At 35.4% G+C, this 17563-nt stretch overlaps 1 non-coding gene and 1 pseudogene across 1 annotated transcript; one reads left to right on the top strand and one right to left on the bottom strand.

Annotated features, from left to right (window-relative positions):
* Positions 1-225: 225 nt before the first annotated feature.
* LOC119531510 lies at positions 226-720 on the bottom strand (annotated as a pseudogene).
* Positions 721-7919: 7199 nt separating this feature from the next.
* On the top strand, positions 7920-7986 carry LOC119533740. Its single transcript, XR_005216849.1, has one exon. It is a non-coding gene; the product is annotated as a small nucleolar RNA SNORD109A (small nucleolar RNA).
* The last annotated feature ends 9577 nt before the right edge of the window (positions 7987-17563 follow it).

Here is a 17563-nt window from a genome sequence, read left to right as displayed (position 1 = left end):
TTGACCTAATAACAGAAAATCATTCTGGTAATCTGACACAAGATTCTAAAACTAAAATTAAAGGCATTCTTTTGGATTCTGTCCTTTAATAATTTTCAGAGAGGAAAACCATGAAGAGGCTTCCAGCTTAGTAGAGACATTGATCAAAGGTTGGTAGAAACGGCTGGTTTGCAGACCTTCAGTATTGCTCTTAAACAAATTCAACAGGCCAAGGAGCGCGTTTTTCGCTAATGGGGCTCTCACCCACTCACTGGTTTTGTGCCAGTTTTCCATAGCCTCCTCTCCCAGCATCATAGTCTTGCCGATACTCATCTCGTACCTGGCCCCCAGATCGCCCCCGGCCATACTGCCGGCCCTCCTTAAAGCCTGCATCCCAGTCTGTGCGAATGATATGGTCATCTAGATGAGTTCCATTTATGTACCGCATGGCATTTTCTGCATCTGCTCTTGAATAGTACTCCACAAAACAAAATCCACATGCTGTTTTTTTCATTTTATCCAGGCCCATAATGATTTTCTTTATGTCACCACTTTTGCTGAAGAGTTCATAGATCTGTTCTTCAGTTGTGAAAAGGAAAGATTTCCAACATACAACGTACAGCTTTTCTTCAGTAATTTTTCTTGTTCTTCATTGTCACCCCGGAAGTGCTGGTCCCGGTACTGGCTCAGCTCCACGTAGGAGTCGCTGCGCAGCGCCTTCAGAAGTCCACTGGACATAGTGCAAAGAGGTGAATCACTTTAGTAATCTTTTAAATGATATAACATGAGTTCAGTTAGCTCATGATTATTTGTTACTATCATATTGAGTAAATATACTGGCATTGCCAACTTCCCCACTGTAATATCACTTCATGTGTTACTCCAGAGAGAAGGGTCATAAGCAGCTTATGGATTTGCCATTATAGCCAGCTACACTGAAGTCAAGTCAAGTGTTCACTTGTGCCATTACCTTCTGTAAGATTAATGCAAGTGATAAATTGTTAAGAGCGTTCCTGTGGCATGAGCAAAGCTTATTTGTCAATAGTGGCCTTGTGTAGATCAAGGACAAGCTCAAGCAACTGAAGATGTTGAGGTCAGCTGAGAGGCCTTCGAATAGGACAAATAACACTTTCAGAACTGGCTCAGTTGATGAGCTCCTCAATGATCTCATAATACTCCTATCAGGTGCCTTTCACTTGTTTTTATCATATGGCATTTTCATAAAGCCTTTGTGTGGTAAAATACAACATTAGAATTTCTTATTCAAAGAGATAACTGCTGTGTCACTTACATAGCTTGGTAGAGAGAGGATTGTTGACTTTTTGCTCAGGCAGAAACTTAGGAAGTTAACAAAGTGAAGAAATGAAATGATAGGAGGCCAAAGATCAAGCAACGACAATGTGTGTGGCAGGACTGGAAGTTCTGGGAGACCTTTATGGCAAATAATTAAGAGACCTATTCTTGAACTTATTTTAATGAATTTCATGTATATTATGATTTGATTTATTTTCTTTGTGATATTTTGCTGCAGATAAAAAAGCTAGAAAAATTTGCTCTGCTTCAGGAAAGAGAGGTGAGCAGCTACCCTGGTGCTTTTCAAATTCTTTGTTTTATGGTCACTGACATCAAACGTCAAGCAATGTTAGGTTCATTCTTTCAGAGGCTCAAAGGAGAATATTTTATGACATATTTTTCTCCATGAATTTCCTCACCTGTTTTAAGGAATTATTGTTATTATTTTTTTACATCTTTTTGAAGTAATCTGAAAAATATGGGGAATTATTGATATGTTTTCTTTTTTCATCATTTTGTAGTGCATTGAAATAATCTTGTAGTAAAATTGCTGTGCTAAAATAATGGTTTCAAAACCTTTTAATTACTAGTATATGCATAATATAGATGTTTCTACTGATATTTCTATTGGAATCATGCCATTTATTGTTATTTCTGCTTTCTGATTTACTCCTTGAAATTTTAGTTCATTAAAGCATTTTTTATATTTCCCAATATCTTTTTTCAATTTTATTGAGATATATTTACATGCCATGCAGTCATACAAAGCATACAATCAATTGTTCACAGTACCACCATATAGTTGAACATTTTCATTACCACACACATAAAAGTAATAAGAATAAAAATTAAAGTGAAAAAAGAACAATTAAAGTAAAAAAGAACAGGGGAGTGTGATCCACATGGCTTCCCCAATCACATTGTCACCCCTCATAAGCTACATTTTTATACAATCATCTTCAAGATTCAAGGGTTCTGGGTTGTAGTTTGATAGTTTCAGGTATTTACTGCTAGCTATTCCAGTTCATTAGAACCTAAAAAGGGTTGTCTATATTGTGCATAATAGTGCCCACCAGGGTGACCTATTGGCTCCTTTTGGAATCTCTCAGCCACTGAAGCTTATTTCATTTCATTTCACAACCCTCTTTTGGTCAAGATGTTCTCCATCCCACAAGGCTGGGTCCAGATTCCTCCCTGTGAGTCATATTCCATGTTGCCAGGGGTATTTACACCCCTGGGTGTAAGATGCCACATGGGGGGGAGGGCAGTGATTTTACCTGTCAAGTTGGCTTAGCTAGAGAGAGAGGGCCACATCTGAGCAAGAGGCATTCAGGAGACACTTAGGCACAATTATAAGAAGGCCTAACCTATCTTTGAAGTAACAGTCTTCCCGAGGGCAAGTCCCATGATTGAGGGCTCAGCCCATCAAACCACTAGTCCCCAATGTCTGTGAACACATCAGCAACCATTGAGGTGGGGAAGCTCAACACCCCTGCATTCTATCCCAGCAATGTTCACATTAGTGGTAGCATATAATATTTCTCTTTCTATGCCTGGCTTATTTCACTCAGCATTATGTATTCAGGGTTCATTCAAGTTGTCATATGTTTCATGACATCATTCCTTCTTACTGCTGCATAGTATTCCATTGTATGTACATATCACATTTTATATCCACTCATCTGTTGAAGGACATTTGTGTTGCTTCCATCTCTTGGCAATTGTGAATAATGCTGCTATGAACATTGGCATGCAGATATCTGTTTGTGTCACTGCTTTCAGATCTTCCAGGTATATACTGAGAAGTGCAATTGCTGGACTGAAGGGTAACTCTATATCTAGTTTTCTAAGGAACTGCCAGATTGACTTTCAGAGTGGCTGAACCATTATACAGTCCCACCAACAATGAATAAGAGTTCCAATTTCTCCACATCCCATTGTAGTCTTAATTTGCATCTCTCTAATAGCTAGTGAAGCTGAACATGTTTTCATGTTTCTTGGCCATTTGTATTTCCCCTTAAGAGGGCTGTCTCTTCATACCTTTTGCCCATTTTATAATTGGGCTGTCTGTACTATTGTCATTGAGTTGCAGGATTTCTTTATATACGCAAGATACTCTTTTGTCAGATACATGGTTTCCAAAAAATTTTCCCATTGAGTTGGATGCCTCTTCATCTTTTTGACAAATTCCTTTGAGGTGCAGAAATTTCTAAGCTTGAGGAGTTCCCATGTATCTATTTTTCCCTTGGTTGCTTGTGCTTTGGGTAAGGTCTAGGAAGTGACCTCCTAATAAAAGGTCCTGAATATGTCTCCCTACATTATCTTCTAGGAATTTTATGGTACTGTTTTTTGTATTGAGGTCTTTGATCCACTTTGAGTTACTTTTTGTGTAGGGTGTGAGTTAAGGTTCTTCTTTCATTCTTTTGGATACAGATAGCCAACTCTCCCAGCCCCATTTGTTGAAAAGACTGTTACATCCCAGTTTGATGGCTTTGGGGGTCTTATCAAAAATCAGTCAGCCATACATCTGGGGGTCTATCTCCAAATTCTCAATTCAGCTCCATTGATTGATATATCTATCCTTGTGTCAATACCATGCTGTTTTGACTACTGTGGCTTTATAGTAAACTTCCAAGTCAGGGATTATAAGTCCTCCCACATCATTTTTCTTTCTTAGAGTGTTTTTAGCAATTTGAGGCATCTTCCCTTTCCAAATAAATTTCATAACTAACTTTTCCAAGTCAGCAAAATAGGTTGTTGGAATTTTGATTGGGATTGTATTGAATCTGTAGATGAGTTTGGGTAGAATTGACATCTTAATGACATTTAGACTTCCTATCCATGAACATGGAATATTTTTCCATCTTTTAAGGTCCCTTCCTATTTCTTTTAGTAGAGCTATGTAGTTTTCTTTGTATAGGTCTTTTACATCTTTGGTTAAGTTTATTCCTAGGTACTCGATTTTTTTTTAGTTGCTATTGAGAATGATAGTTTTTCTTGATGCCTCTTCACTTCCTTCATTTCTGGCATATAGAAACATTACTGACTTATGTGCATTAATTTTGTATCCCACTACTTTGCTGAATTTGTTTATTAGATCCAGTAGCTGTATCATCAATTTTGCAGGGTTTTCCAGATATAAGATCATATCATCTGCAAATAATGACAGTTTCACTTTTTCCTTTCCAATTTGGGTGCCTTTTATTTCTTTGCTTGCCAGATTGGCCTGGCTAGCACTTGCAGCACAATGTTGAATAACAGTGGTGACAGTGGGCATCCTTGTCTTGTTCCTGATCTTAGAGGGAAGGCTTTCAGTCTCTCACCATTGAGTATTCTGCTGGCTGTGGGTTTTTCATATATGCTCTTTATCATATTGAGGAAATTTCCTTCAATTCCTACCTTTTGAAGTGTTTTTATCAAAAACTGATATAGGATTTTGTCAAATGCTTTTTCAGCATCTGTTGAGATGACCGTTTGATTTTTAATGTGTTATATAACATTGATTTTCCTATGTTGAACCATCCTTGCATGCATGGAATGAACCCCACTTGGTCATGGTGTATGATTTTTTAATGTGTCTTTGGATTCGATTTGCAAGTATTTTTTTGAGAATTTTTACATGTATATTCATTAGGGAGATTGGCCTGTAGTTTTTCATTTTTGTAGCATCTTTGCCTGGCTTTGGTATTAGAGTGATGTTAGCTTCATAAAAGGCGTTAGGTAGTGTTCCATTTTCTTCAATGTTTTGAAAGCTTTTAAGTAAGATTGGTGTCAGTTCTTTTTGGAAAGTTTCGTAGAATTTCCCTGTGAAGCCATCTGGCCCTGGGCATTTATTTGTGGGAAATTTTTTGATGACTGATTGGATCTCTTTGCTTGTGGTTGTTTGTTTGAGGTCTTCTATTTCTTCTCTGGTCAGTCTAGATTGTTCATATGTTTCCAGAAAATTGTCCCTTTTCTCTGTATTATCCAGTTCATTGGCATACAGTTGTTCATAGGGTCCTCTTGTAATTTTTTAAATTTCTTTGGGATCCACAGTAATGTCACCTTTCTCATCCATTACTTTTTTTATATGGGTCTTCTCTCTTTTTTATTTTGTCAGTCTACCTAAGGGCTTGCCAATCTTGTTGATCTTCTCAAAGAATCCACTCCTGGTGTTTTTTATTCTCTCTATTGTTTTTTCATTCTGTATGTTATTTATTTCTGCTTTAATCCTTGTTATTTCTTTTCTTCTACTTGGTTTGGGATTGATTTGCTGTTCATTTTCTAGCTCCTTCAGTTGCTCCATTAGTTCTGTGATTTTAGCTCTTTCTTCCTTTTTGATGTATGCATTTCATGCTATAAACTCCTCCCAGTACTACTTTTGCTGCATCCCATAGGTTTTGATATGCTGTGTTATCATTTTCAATCATTTCTTTATATTTAGCAATTTCTCTTGCTATTTCTTCTTTAATCCACTGATTGTTTAGGAGTGTGTTTTTTAACCTCCAGGTATCTGTGAATTTTCTAAGTCTCTGATGGTTATTGACTTCTAATTGTATTCCATTGTGGTCAGAGAATGTGCACTGAATAATTTCAAATTTTTTAAATTTATTGAGGCTTGTTTTATGTCCCAGCATATGGCCTATTCTGGAGAAAGTTCTGTGAGCACTAGGGAGGAATGTGTATTCTGGTGATTTGGGATGTAATGTTCTATATATATCTGTTAAATAATTTCATTTATCAGATTGTTTAGGTTTTCAGTTTCTTTGTTGGTCTTCTCTCTGATTGATCTATCTATAGGATAGAGTGATGTGTTGAAGTCTCCCACAATTATTGTGGAAACATCAATTGCTTCCTTTAGTTTTGCCACTGTTTGTCTCATGTATTTTGTGGCACCTTGATTGGGTGCATAAATAGTTATGATTGTTGTTTCTTCTTGTTGAATTGCCCCTTTTATTAGTATTTAGTGGATTTCTTTGTCTCTCATAACATCCTTGCATTTAAAGTCTATTTTATCTGAGATTGATATTGCTACTCCTGATTCCTTTTGGCTGTAGCTTGCATGAAATATTTTTTTCCATCCTTTCACTATTTCTTTGTGTCTCTGTGTCTAAGATGAGTCTCTTGTATGCAACATATTGGTTCATATTTTTTATCCATTCTGCCAATCTATATCTTTTAGTTGGAGATTTTAATCCATTTGCATTCAATGTTATTACTGTGAAGGCATTTCTTGAATCAGCCCTTCTATCCTTTGGTTTATGTTTGTCAGATATATTTTTTCCTCTCTCTCTTATTGTCCTTTAATGAACCAATATTGAAGCTCTTTAGTACTGAACCTTTCTCCATCTCTCTCTCTTTCTTTGTTTCTCTGTCAGTAGCACTTCCTTTAGTATCTGAAGTAGGGCAGGTCTTTTATTAGCAAAATCTCTCAGCATTTATCTGTGAAAAAATTAAGCTCTCCCTCAAATTTGAAGGAGAGCCTTGCTTGTTAAATAATTCTTGGTTTGCAGTTTTTCTCTCAGAATTTTAAATATGTCATGCCACTCACTACCTTCTCGCCTCCATGGTGGCTACTGGGTAGTCACTACTTAGTCTGATGTTGTTTCCTTTGTATGTGGTGAATTGCTTTTCTCTACCTGCTTTCAGAACCTGCTCCTTCTCTTCAGTATTTGACAGTCTGAGCAGAATGTGTCTTGGAGTGTGTTTATTTGGATTTATTCTATTTGGAGTTTGCTGGGCACTTATGCTTTATGTATTTATGTTGTTAGAAGGTATGGGAAGTTTTCCCCAACAATCTCTTTTACCCTTATCTTCCCCTTCTGGGACACCAATTAATCTTATATTTGGATGTTTTATTTTATCTTCCACATCCCTGAGGTCCATTTCAATTTTTTTCTATTTTTCCCCATTCTTTCTTTGATTCTTTCATTTTCCATTTTGTCATCCTCCAGGTCACTGATTTGTTGTTCAGCTTCCTCTAGTCTTGTACTATGAGTATCCAGAATCTTTTTAATTTGGTTGATAGTTTCTTTTATTTCCATAAGATCATCTATTTTTTTATTTACTCTTGCAATTTCTTCTTTATGTTCTTCTAGGGTCTTCTTCATGTCCTTTATATCCTGTGCCATGCTATCATTGTTTGTCTTTAGTTCTTTGATTAATTGCTCCAAGTACTGTGTCTCCTCTGATCTTTTGATTTGTGTATTTGGGTTTGGGTTATCCATATCATCTGGTTTTTTCATACACTTTAAAATTTTCTGTTGTTTTTGACCTCTTGGCATTTCCTTAACTTGATAGGGTTCTTTTAGGATATGTAGGCTAATTCAAAGACTAACCTCTAATTTGTCAGATCTACAGCTTTGTGGCATACATTTTCCCTAGCTATCAACCAGGTGGCATCTCATGGAGTTTTCTTTTTTTTGCCCTGTCTCTCCTAACTGCCATCTTCCAGTAGTCCTCCAATCTTCCCAATATCTTTTAGCTAATTTTATTAGAACAATCTAAGGTCATGTCTTTCATGTCATTTACATGAGAACTCCATTATTCAGATACTAAACAAAACACCCACTATACATTTACTGATATACTGATATATTGGCTTAGATAAGCCAACCCAGAGCAAGCCTGGCTATAGAAATGCTTAATTTTCAGTGGGGTGCCTGTCTGGATCAATGATGAGTTTAAATGTCTGAGGATGCTGAGAGACTCATTCCAGGTATTGATCTGAGGTCCAGATGAGTGGCCTTCTAATAGGACAAATAATACTCCAGAGAGTGACCCCTCAGTGACAACATAAAACTGCTATGAGCCCATGTTTTCTTTCTTTCAGAACTGGGCACTGACATCCTAACTTATGAGGAAGTATGCACTTTTAGACATGCTCTGTGATGTGAGACTTCCTTCATTTTGCCCATTTTGAATAGGGAATTGTAGATAACTGAATATATGAGGTACATTCTTGAGTAATGAATGATGAAATGTGAAAGACTGAATCAAGAACGGGTCACAACAGTGAGGTACACTGAAACTCTCATTAGTGTTGGGTTAAAATGGAATGCTGCATGCATATATTAAATCATGACAATGGAATCAATCTTAGTTCTTTGCTACTTTTTACTATTGAGTATTTTCTGAAGCTATTTCTTTGCTTTTCTCTCTGTTTTGTTTTGCTGAGATAGAAGAGCTGGAATCAGGTCACCCACTTCATGAATAGGGTGAGTAGCTACACCAGGATCCTTTGAAATTCATGCACGTGTTCTGTTTCAGGTCCTAAAGGTCTCTGGGTTCATATTTTCAAGATTTATAGAAGAGTATTTTCATGATGTGTCCTTTTTCTCATTGAGATAATCACTAGGGTTACCTACATTATTGGATCTTTATGATTTTTTTCATTTTAGTTTTCTCTGATTTTATTGGGAAAATGTAGAATTTTAGAGAACTGGGTTTTTTGACAACTTGATATTGGATCATAAAGTTGTATTGAAATTCAATTGTACCAAAATATTACTGGAGTTTCCTTGGTTTCATTATTGGGGTTTCAGAATAGAGACCAATTTTGTAATAGGTCACTATGGTCACATTATATTGGTTTTATGCTCCCAATTTCACCCTTGAGATTTGACTTGTATTGCTTTTTTTTCTCATCTTAAAAATATAGAAAGTTCTATTTGAAATGTTATATCTCTTTAAGGTCATGAAGTTTTTATATGATAAAATTAGCAATATTTATTCTGAAACAAAAAATTCAATTTTCAATACTGTCTTGTTCTCAGAAAAGTATATTATGCTATAGCTATCAAGTGGAGGAATATGGACATATCATATATGGCATCATTTCTTATTAAAAGAGGAAATATTTGTGAATTCAAAGGTGCATATATTTTCTGGTAAGTTTCCTAGAAAATTTTGTGTTACTTGGGCCCTAGCTTTAAGGATAGGTAACCAGTTTTTTTTTTTTTTTTAATTTAGGAAGTTGTAGGCTTACAGAAAAACCATGCATAAAATACAGAGTTCCCATTACCACCATATTGTTACACCTTACATTAGTGTTGTACATTTGTTATAAGTTCATGAAAGAATATTTTTATAATTGTACTGTTTATATTCCATTGTTTATTATAGGGTTCACTGCTAGTGTTGTTCAGTCCTATTTTTAAAATTTTTATTCTAACATACATATAACCTAAAATTTCCCCTTTTAACTGCATTCAAGTATACAATTCAGTGTTGTTAATTAGTTCACAATGTTATGCTTGTTTTCTTGACAAAGTTCCTGTCACAAATCCTGCCAAGCAGTACTTATTTCTAGCATATACTTACATATTTTATATATATTGATCTATATGATTATTCTTAGAACCTAGAAGGCAATTCTAAAGACCCAAGTAACAATTAAAATATAGCCATTCCAGATATTGAAATTAACTCTATAATCTCAATGATTAAAAATAGCTTTGAATAGACATGTGAATGGTGGGAACAGTGGAACATACTTCTACCTAAAAATATGTATATATTTATAAGCTCCTATTCATATATTTGTCATCATTAGAAGAGTCACAGATTTATGGAGTCAGGGCTACTGTCTCAGTCCAAAATGCAGAGTATAGCAGTCATTGATACATAATATGTATGTAAGTTGGACATATTATTACTGCTTAACAGCACAGAACTTAGATGTAGAAGCAGAGTATGAGCACCACAGTAGAGCCTCCTTAATGATCAGGTCCAGCCTCTTATCCCTATAAGTTCCTTCTTCTAAAAACATATTTCATGTTTCCCTGATTTTTTCAGGTTTATAAAAATTGAATCACATAGTTTTGGTTGCTTTGTGACTACATCATTGCCCAAGATTTTAACTAGTTAAAATGCATTTCCTCTGCATATTTGTTGGCAATGTGCTCTTCTCATCTTCTTAGCTTTTATACATGCTATTGTCTTCTTGTTGTTAATACTTTGTATTATCTCTCATTCTTGATTAATCTTGCTAGGAGTGTTTCAACCATATTAAGCATTTCAAATAGCCAACTTCTGTTGTTTTCCTCTATTATATGTTGGTTTTCTATTTTAAAATTTTCTGCTCTTAGCTTCATCAATTTTTCCTTGTACTATACTCTAGTTTGATTTTTTTATCTAGCTCTGTGTGAAATTTAATTTATTGATTTTCATATTCTTCTGTTCTAGTATATACATTTTTTTGCATTCCATTTCCCTGAAATCACTTTTTAAGTTGCATGAGTACAAGTTTGGTATTTTGCACCTTTTCTATTATTCATATAAATTTATCCTCTGATTTCCATCTTGATTTAATTTTGGGTTAATTATGGGTTCTTTAGAAGAGAACTGCTTTAAGGTTTTTCCTTTTTTGTTACTGATTTCTCACTTAATTCCATTATGATGATAAAACATGCTTTGAATGATTTCATTACTTGGGAAATTTTTGGTATCTTCATAATGACCCCAGGATATGGTAGAATTTAGAGATATTCCATATATACTTAAAGAAGATGTATTTATCTAATAGTTGGATGCTTTGATGGTTACTTTTATGTGACAGCTTGCTTAGGCAATTGTACACACTCATGCAATCAAACACTGTTGTCGTGAAGGTATTTTGTTGATGTAGTTAACATCTACAATTAGTTGATTTTAAGTAAAGGATATTACTTTGATAATGTGGGTGGGCTTCATCCAATCAGTTGAAAGTCCTTTAAGGAAAACCTTCCTCAGAGGTTCCATTGAGAAAGAAGTTCTGCCTCCAGACTGTAATGTCAGATCCTGCCTGAGAGTTTCCAGGCTGTTGGCATGCCCTGCAGCTTTCAGAATCGCCAGGCTCAACAACTGCATGAGCCAACTCCTTGAAATGAATACGTATACCCTACTGGTTCTGTTTCTCTAGAGGACCCTGACTGATACAGATTTTGATACCAACGCTTGTTCTAGAGAAACAGAATCTTAAGGTGAGTTTTCTGGGTTGGTTTTGGGTTGTCTGGAATTTGCTTTCTAATCTTATCAAATGATACTAATGACTCTATCTCCAGTGCTAACAAAGTCACTGACAGTCCATAGCGTGACACAGCATTAGAGATATGCAAAATATAACCATTGTATATTGTTTTATTAAATATATTTTTAATTTTGTTAGAATACATATAACATAAAAATCATTTTAACTATCTTAAGTGGATAACTCTTTGACATTAAGTACATTGACAATACTGGAGAACTTTCTCCACTATCTATTTCCAGACCATTTTCATCATCTCAAACCAAAACTCATATTTGTTTTTTAATAACTCCCCATTCTCTCCTCCCTTGACCCCTGGTAATACTATCTGCTTTCTATCCCTACAAATTTGCTTATTCTAAGTATTTCATACAAAAGAAATCAGACAATATTTGTCCTTTTGTGTCTGGCTTGTTTCACTCAACATATCTTCAAGGTTCATCCATGTACTAACAATTCACTTCTTTTTACAGCTTTATAAAATTCCACTGTATTGATATACATTTTGTTTCTCAGTTCATCTGCTGATGGACATTTGGGTTGTTTCCATCTTTTGGCTATTATGACTAATGCTGCAATTAACATTAGTGTGCAAATATCTGTCCAAGTTCCTGCTTTCAATTCTTTGGGGGTATGTGCCAGTTAGAAACTGTTATGGACCCCAGAAGAGCCATGACCTTTTAATCCAGTCTTCTGGGGTAGGAGCTTTTGATTGAATGTTTCCATGGAGATGTGACCCACCCAACTGTGGGTGAGGCCTTTTGATTAAATTGAATGGGGTGTGAACCCACCCATTTAGCATGGGTCTTACTTAGATCACTGGAGTCCTTTAAGAGAGCTCATGGAGAGAAGGAGCTCAGAGAAGCAGAGAGAGACATTTTGGAGAGAAGCTATGATTTGTAATCCAGAGTTTTCTCCTGGGAGAAGCTAAGAGCTGACACAGATCCATATGCTTGGAGACACTGGAAGATGCAGACAGAGGAACATTTGGATATGCTAAGCAAAGAGATGAGGCCTGGAGTTTGCCCCAAAGATGCCAAGAGAGGACTCTCAGATGCTTAGAGAGAAATGCCCCAGGAGAACCAAGAAGAGAGGTGAAAGATGCTGAGAGAGACAGAAGCCCAGAAACATTTTGGAGACATAACATTTTGAAATGCAACCTGGGAGCAAAGGACCAGAAGACACTGGTTGTATGCCTTCCCAGCTGGCAGAGGTGTTTTGAATGACCTTGACCTTCCTTCACTGAAGGTATCCTCTTGTTGATGCCTTAATTTGGACACTTTTATGGCCTTAGAACTGTACATTTGTAACCTAATAAATTCCCTTTATAAAAGCCAATCTGGTATTTTGCATAATGGCAGCTTTAGCCAACTGCAACAGTGTGTATACCAAAGAGTAGAATTACCAGGTCATATGGTAATCTAGATTTAACTTTCTGAAGAACTGCCAATTTTCCAGAGTGGCTGCACCATTTTTCATTCCCACCAACAATATACAAGTGTTCCTATTTTTCCACATCATCTCCAACACTTGTTCTTTTCAGGTTTTATATGTTAGTCCTCCTTGTGGGTATGAAGTGATATCTCATAGTTTTGATTTGCATTTCTTTAATGACTAATGATGTTGAGCATGTTTTTATATACTTATATACTTATTCGCCAACTGAATATCTCTTTGGAGAGCTGTCTATCCAAATCCTTGGCCCATTTTTGGGTTGTCTTTTTGTTGTTGAGTTGTAGGAGTTCTTTATATTTTGTGGATATTAAACCCACATCAAATTTTTGGTTTCCAAGTATATGTTCTCCCATTCTGTGTGTTCTTTTCATGTTCTTGCTAATGTGCATTAATGCATAAAAGTTTTTAATTTTGATGAAGTCCATTTTATACATTTTTTTCTTTCATTCCTTGTGCTTTTGATGTAAAATATTAAAAACCATTGCCTACTACAAGTTCATGAAGATATTTCTCCATGTTTTCTTACAAAAGTTTTATAGTATTAGCTCTTATATTAATATCATTGATCCATTGGGAATTAATTTTTGTATATGGTGAGAGGTAGGCTTCCACATTCATTCTTTTGCATGTGGATTTCCAGTTGTCCCAACACCATTTGTTGAAGAAACTGTTTTTCCCCATTCATTGGACTTAGCACCCTTGTGGAAACCAGACATAGATTTGTGGATTTGTCATTAAACTCTCAATCTACTCCATCAGTCTATACATCTATTCTTATGTCAGTACTACACTGTTTAAGTAATACAGCTTTGTAGTAAGTTTTAAATTGGGAAATGTGAGTCCTCCAACTTTGATCTCCTTTTTCAAGATTGTTTTGGCTTTTTGGGGTCCCTTGCAGTCTATGTGAATTTGAGATCAGATTTCCCATTTCTGCAAAAAAGGCCCGTAGGATTTTGATAGGGATGGCATTGAGTTTGTAGATTGCTTTAGACAGTATTGACTTCTTAACAATATTAAGTCTTCCAACCCATAAACATTGAATGTCTTTTCATTTAGTTAAGTCTTCTTTAATTTCCTTCAACAATGTTTTGTAGTTTTCAGTGAAGTCTGTCCATCTTAGTTAAATATATATGTAGGTGTTTTATTCTTTTAGATGCTACTATAACTGGAATTGTGTTCTTGATTCCCTTTTCAGATTGTTCATTACTGGTGTATAGAAACCCAATTAACTTCTGCATGTTTATCTTGTATCCTGGAACTTTGCTGAATTTACTAGTTCTAGTAATTTTCTTATGGATTCTTTGGGGATTTCTATTGTTCTGGTTCACTAATGTTGCCAGAATGCAAAACACCAGAGATGGATTGGCTTTTGCAAAATGGGCTTATTTGGTTACACAGTTACAGTCTTAAGGCCATAAGGTGTCCAAGGTAACACATCAGCAATCAGGTGCCTTCACTGGAGGATGGCCAATGGTGTCCGGAAAACCTCTGTTAGCTGGGAAGGCACATTACTGGTGTCTGCTCCAAAGTTCTGGTTTCAAAATGGCTTTCTCCAAGGATGTTCCCCTCTAGGCTGTAGTTTCTCAAAAATGTCACTCTTAGTTGCTCTTGGGGTGTTTGTCCCCTCTTAGCTTCTCCAGAGCAAGAGTCTACTTTCAACAGCTGTCTTCAGACTGTCTCTCATCTGCAGCTACTCTCTCAGCTTCTATGCATTCTTCAAAGTGTTCCTCTTGGCTGCAGCAAGCTTGCTCTTTCTGTCTGAGCTTATATAGTGCTCCAGGAAAGTAATCAAGGCCCATGCTGAATGGGTGGGGCCACACCTCCATGGAAACTATCCAATTAGAGTCATCGCCCACAGTTGGGTGAGTCACATCTCCATGGAAACAAAGAATTACAATCTAATCAGCACTAATATGTCTGCCCACACAAGATTACATCAAAGATAATGGCATTTTGGGGGACATAATACATCAAAGCAGCACATGTATGTTTAGGATCATGCCATCTGTGAATATGGATAACTTTATTTCTTCCCGTTCTATTTGAATACCTTTTCATTCTTTCTCTTGCCTGTTTGCTCTGGCTAGAACTTCCAGTACAGCATTGAATAACAGCAGTGACAGTGGACATGCTTGTCCTGTTCCCTGATCTTAGGGGGAAAGCTTTCAGTCTTTCACTATGAGCATGGTCATAGTGTCGGATGGTTTTAATATATTGTTGGATTCAGTTTGCCAGTATTTTCTTGAGGACTTTTTCATCTTGTGTTGATAAAGAACATTGGTTTATTTTCTTTTTCTGCTGCTGTCTTTATCTGACTTTAGTATGAGGGCAATGCTGACCTCATAGAATAAGTTAGGAAGTAATTCCTCCTCTTCTACTTTTTGGAAGAATTTGAGAAGTATTAGTGTTGATTCTCTTTTAAATATTTGGTAAATTTCAGCAGTGAAACCATCCGAGTTTGTATTTTTTTTTTAATTGATTCAATCTCTTTACTTGTTATAGGTCTTTTGAGGTTTTCTGTTTATTCTTCATTAGATTAGGTAATTTATATGTTTCATGGAATTTGTTCATTTCTTCCAGGTTTTCTAATTTGTTGGCATATCATTGTTCATAGTACCGTCTTCTGAACATTTTTCTTTCTGTAAGTTTGTTTATAATATCTCCATTTTCATTTCTCATCTTATTTGTGTCCTCCCTAATTTCTTTGTCAGTCTGTTTAAAGGCTTATCAATTTTGCTGATTTTTTCAAAAACCAAATTTTGGTATTGTGGGTTCTCTATTGTTTTTTCTGTTCTCTATTTCATTTATCTCTTCTCTAATCTTTACTCTTTCCTTCCTTCTATAAACTTTGGATTTTGTTTGATCTTCTTGTTCTACTTTCTTTAGGTGTGAGGTTGGGTTACTGATTTGTGATCTTTCTTCTTTTTTAATGTAGGCATTTAGAGCTATAATTTTCTCTCTGAGCACTGCCTTCACTGCATCTCCTAAGTTCTGGTATATTGTGCCTTCATTTTTATTCATATCAAAATATTCCCTAATTTTCCTTGTGATTTCATGTTTGACCAATTGGTTGTTTAATAGTGTGTTGCTTAATTTCCACATATTGGTAAATTTTCCAGTTTTCTTTTTACTGATTTCTAGTTATATTCCATTGTGGTTCAAGAAGATACTTTTTATGGTTTCCATATTTTAAAATTTATCAAGATTTGATTTGTGAACTAACATATGGTCTATCCTGGAAGACATTCTATGTGTACTTGAGAAGACTTTGTATTTTGTATTGTTTGGTGGAGTGTTCTATATATATATTCATTAGGTCTAATTGGTTAGTAATGTTGTTCAAGTCTGTTTCCTTATTGATCTTCTATTTGGATGCTTCAATTAATGAAAGTGGTATATTGAAATCTCCAACTGTTATTATAGAACTATCTATTTCTCCCTTCAGTTCTGTCAATTTCTGCTTCATACATATTTGGGGGCTCTGTTGTGAGGGTCATATATATTTATAATCATTATGTAGTCTTGCTGGATTGAAACTTTATCAATATATAATATCCTTCTTTATCTCCTGTAATATTTTTTACTTAAGTCCTATTTTGCCAGACAATAATTTAGCCACTGCAGCTCTCTTTTCATTACTATTTGCATGGAATATCTTTTTCCACACACTCTGCCTCTTTGTGTCTTTGTATCCAAAGTGAGTCTCTTGTAGACATCATATAGATAGATCATGCTTTTTCAGTCAATCCATAAATCTCTGTCTTTTAATAGGGGAGTTTAATCTACTGACACTTAAGATAGTAAGTGAGAAGGCAGGATTTACTTCTGCCTTTTAGTTATTTGTTTCCTTATGCCTTGAATTTTTTGTTCTCAATTATTCCATTACTGCCTCTCTTTTTTTATTTAGTGGCTTTCTTGTGTACCATTTTGATTCCCTTCTTTTCTTTTCTCTGTATCTTTTATTTATCTTCTTAGTGGTTTGTAATTACAAGTAATATCTTAAAGCAGTAACAACCTTTATCCACTAGAACCAACATAGTTTAGGTAGTATACAAACTCTCTACTCCTGTATATTGCCTTCCCTCTTCTTTTATAATGTTATTGTCTCAGATTACATTTTTATACATTGTATGTCTGTTAACACAGATTTAAAATGATATATTATACATTGCCTATTAAGTTATATGGGGGGGGTGAAAACCAGTTACAAACCAAAAGTACAATAATATAGGATGTCATATTTACCTATATATTTATCTTTACCAGTGTTCTTTATTTCTTTGTGTAGCTTAGAGTTACTGTCTAGGGTCCTTCTATTTCAGCCTGAAGACCTCCCTTTAGCATTTCTTTTAGGGCAGGTTCTGGTAATGAACTCTTTCAGCTTTTATATGTTTATGTCTTAATTTCTCCTTCATTTTTGAAAGATAATTTTACTGGATATAGAATTCTAGAGTGACTTTTTTTTAAACTTTAAATATGCCATCCTACTGTCTTCTGGCCTCCATGGTTTCTGATGAGAAATTCATTGTTAATCTTATTGGGGATCACTGGTATGTGATAAGTTTTTCTCTTGCTGCTTTCAAAATTGTTTCTTTGTCTTTGGGTTTTGACAATTTCTCTTTAATTAGTCTTGGTGTACATATCTTAGAGTCAATCCTGTTTGACCTGGAAGTATTTATTCAGGTCTTTTATTAATTCGGAGAAATTTTCAACCATTATTTCTTTAAATGCTTTCCCTTCCCATTTCCTCTCTCTCTTGTGTGGAAGTCCCATGATGTGTATGTTGGTATGCTTGATGGCATCCCATATGTCCTTCAGGCTCTGTCATTTTTTTTTTCATTTTTTCCT

This window comes from Choloepus didactylus, chromosome 4 (genome assembly GCF_015220235.1).
Source record: "Choloepus didactylus isolate mChoDid1 chromosome 4, mChoDid1.pri, whole genome shotgun sequence".
Lineage (NCBI taxonomy): Eukaryota > Metazoa > Chordata > Mammalia > Pilosa > Megalonychidae > Choloepus > Choloepus didactylus.
Note: the sequence above shows the minus strand (reverse complement) of the source record. Positions and strands in the feature narration are given on the sequence as shown.